Source organism: Oryzias melastigma, unplaced genomic scaffold (genome assembly GCF_002922805.2).
Source record: "Oryzias melastigma strain HK-1 unplaced genomic scaffold, ASM292280v2 sc00848, whole genome shotgun sequence".
NCBI lineage: Eukaryota > Metazoa > Chordata > Actinopteri > Beloniformes > Adrianichthyidae > Oryzias > Oryzias melastigma.
The window spans coordinates 1-4,136 of NW_023417434.1; positions in this window are offsets into that span (position 1 = coordinate 1).

Here is a 4,136-nt window from a genome sequence, read left to right on the forward strand (position 1 = left end):
TTAAGTAAAACACGCTCGTTTGTATGCACCGCTGAAGCTAACAAAACCGCCGCTTTCAGTGGAAACAAATAGCGTAATGTAACTTCCGGTTGCTATGCCGGAAGTTGCACTCGTAATCCCTTTTACATGAGATGCCCCAGGAATAAGGTCAATAGAACCAGACGGGTTTTGTGTAGTTTACAAGATGCCTGTCAAAATTACCAAAATAATATGCGTCCCCCTACAAAACAAACTTAGAAGATGATTTCTACGGCTAATGTTATGTGCAGATGTACGTGTGACTAGCTCAAAAGCTGATGGAAAATCATGTTGACGTCAATATGAGCAGCCACAATGCAGAATGTGGAATTGCAGCACATATTTTTATTGCTTCCAAGCTTTTTATCCCAATATTTGAAGTTAGCTGTTGTACAAATGATGTTATCTTCTTAATTATAATAGAATTCAATGTTTTTTTTAATTAAGAAACGGCTGTTTTATGGTGTACATGTACTTTTAATTTATTTTTTATTTTTTTGTGTGTGTTTTTAGCGCCAATTTTGATGCAGTGTTTTGTTTTGATCACGTAGTGAACCGCCCACGTGTCCTCCAGTCCTGCCCTGCAGTTCTTCTCTGCTGTTTTTGAAGGTTAGTTTCAACCATTTTGGCTTTAAAATAACTTAATGTTTCCTTTTGGTGATGTTACATTTGTTTTCAAAGAAATATTTTCATTTTATTTTTTATAGTGCCGCTCTTACTTTTATTTTTATCTAGCATGAAAGAGATATAATATTGTGTTTCGATTTCTACCAAACTAGATTCTAAATTTGGCAAAAGCTTAGAAACAATCTGTAATTTTCAATGCCAGGTAAGCAGTTTGACAGACAGGTGAGGTGACAGACCGTGCACCACCTGATAAGGCAGAAGCACCACGTCTGTCTGAAAATTACTTCAAAGTTCAGTTGACAGTGTTTTAAGTGTTCTAACACGGTCACATTTAATCTCAGGAAGTACTATGATCATACTGTACATGGTAGTGTTTTGTGAAAACTGATTGGTGTTTTTAGGAAGGCAAACTTCGCTTTTTTGGATGTCATTGTGTATATACAGTGACAAACTAACACACAGTGTAAGACAATTAGACAACAGCAGAAATAGTACGCTGAGATTTGCAAAGTTGGTGATGAATTTAGTTAGCCACAACCGAAAATGAAAGATTGGTCTTATTTTAAAACAGAAATACAGCACACAGCTCCCTGCTGAATCCATTCAGATTGTTGAAGATGGTATGGTTAGCTTGATGTGATAAAAAAATGTGGCAAATAAATGTATCTTTTCCATTAGCAGGATGAACAAGAAAGAAATGCAGGAAAAGAAAACGTTACAGATTCCAACCCAGAAAGTGAAGGTTGAGAGAACACCCCTCAACGGCATGAGCAATCTAGTAAGTGTTTAAGTACTGTTGTTGTTTTGTTGTNCTTGATCCTGGTTTTAATCTTTATTATTTGATCCTGGTTTTAATCATTATTATTTGATCCTGGTTTTAATCTTCATTACTTGATCCTGGTTTTAATCTTTATTACTTGATCCTGGTTTTAATCTTTATTACTTGATCCTGGTTTTAATCTTTATTACTTGATCCTGGTTTTAAGCTTTATTTTCCTGCAGCTCAGACAAACCAACCAGCAGGTGTCACTGTAGCGTTCCTTTTCCTTCCAACAGCAAAAAGATCCTTACATGAGTTTTGACAGCTTTTTGGAGCGACCCAGTCCATTGGTTCTGGTGGGTCATATTTCCCTTAAAGCAGCCTGTGTGGTGATACAGAACATCTGGACCGTGTGAAGATGGAGCCGAAACAGATGAACAGAAACAGAAACCTGAAGAGTTTCCGTTGAAACACCTTTGGAGGTCCATGTTTACAGGAAGACAAACAAACAAACAAACCATCAGAGACGCTGCTGTCAGTCTGAAGCGTTTTTCAAAGATTTATTGATCCTGAAGTCTGAATCTGGGATCTTCTCGCTAGCTTGACTGAACGTTACCGTCCTGCTGCCGTATTCTGCTGCAGTTTTCCACTATAACACTTCCTGATCCGTTCATCACATGGAGACTCCTGGAGGAGTATTGATCCGAAATATGAAGATAGAAAGAGGAAGAGCTGATCACTAGAATACATTAAAAATCTGATATTGATCGGGAGACAACATCTGATGCCGATCGGGTCATCAGCCGCCCAATCGGATCTGGTTTCTGTCGGGAAACCATTCATGTTTATTTGCTGTCCAGAATGTTTCTTCTGGCTTCCTTTAGTTCAATTCAATAATCATTTGTTTCAACCCAGACATTTTAAAATAACATTTATATCTTAATTTATAATCTTAATAGGATTAGAACCCCCCCACCCCCACCCCATTCTAATCCCAAAGACTTCTACAGAGAAATAGACAGTTATTACTCAGTCATTGTGTTTGTCAGATTAACAATTCTGGCTCTGAACATCTTCTTTCTAATCTCATTATTTTCTTTATCACAATTTCTATGAGTGTTGTCAGTACTGGAAGACGGAGAGGAGGAAGGCGGGTTCGTAGGGAGAGAGAGAAGAGGAAAGTCACTAGTGTTGGACTGAGAGTCGGGACTTTGAATCTTGGAACTATGACAGGAAAGGGTAGAGAGTTANGGGGAGGGGCATGTAGGGGGAGGGGCACTCATTCATGAGTTTGAGTTCTTCTTTTTAGTAAAAAATGTTTTTCTCTGAAAATGTTTCACTTGAAGGTTTTGCATGTAGCTTCAAAGTATTCTGATTTGTTTCTTGTTGGGGATCATTAGTTGACTTGTTAGTTACATTTTGTTCATGTACTCTTTTTTTTTAACGAGATGATCGTATAATAAACTCGTTTTTAACCACTCCTGACATGACACTAAATTAAGAGACCCGATGTGTTTATCAATCCTCCATCAATCACGTGTCATGAATTGGAAGATCGTTTAACTTAGAGTTGATGCATAACCAAAAATAACAAATGAAGTTTTATGAATTGAAATATAAAACTTTCATGAACCATCTGACTTTTTTCTAGTCAGAAAAGAAACAGAGAAAAATACTGAGGCTCATTTTATTCCTTAATGCAATAGAGCTGAGCCCTAAAACTAAGATACATGAGGTTAGGACTGTTCTGATAGTTTAAAGCAAATGTTCAATAAAGATCTCTACAGTGTTTTGACAGAACTGCAAGAGCTCATTAATGCAAAATAATAAACTCTTTAACAAGCTAAAGTTAACCAATAGTTGACGAGGACTTTGATCAAATACTGAAGTAAAACAAATGCAGATTGATGCCCCAGAAACCATTTTAACTAGTTAAACTTTCTACGAGCTGAGATGTGCAGGAGACAGAGCTGATGAATACGTTTGGTGTCCAGGAGAGAGGTGAGGTTGATTTAGCAAAAACGATGGAAGTGATTATAGTGAATACATTCTTTGAGAAGAGACAGGAACATAGAGTGACCTATAAGAGCGGAGGTAGAAGCACACAGATAGACTACATCTTGTGTAGGCGGTGTAATCTGAAGGAGATCAGTGACTGTAAAGTAGTGGTTGGTGAGAGTGTTTCCAGACAGCACAGGATGGTGGTGTGTAGAATGACTCTGGTGGTGAAGAAGATGAAGAAAGAGAGGGCAAAGGCAGAGAAGAGGACAAACTGGTGGAAGCTGAAAAAAGAAGATTGTTGCATGAATTTTAAGAAACAGGCTCTGTAGTTATCCAGATGATCGAATAACTACAGGTCACTCACTACAGGTCATGTGATCAGGGAGGCAGGTAGTGGTGTCATCAGGAAAGAGAGTTGATAAGGAGACTTGGCGGTGGACCGATGAGTGCTAGCTAAGAAGTGGGACACTGAAATGACGGAGGAAATGCAGGTCAAAGGTCAAACAAGAGCTTATGATGACTTGTACGCTACGTTGGGTAGTAAAGAGGGAGAGAGTGACCTGTACAGACTAGCAAGGCAGAGAGATCGAGATGGGAAGGACATGGAGTTTAACTGATAATTATAGAAAAAAATCAAACATTTCAATCTTATTTGGAGTTTGTTTCACTGAGACTCGAGAAAAGGAGCAAAGAAGGTCAAGACCAGAGTTCAAAATGTCACCTGAACAAG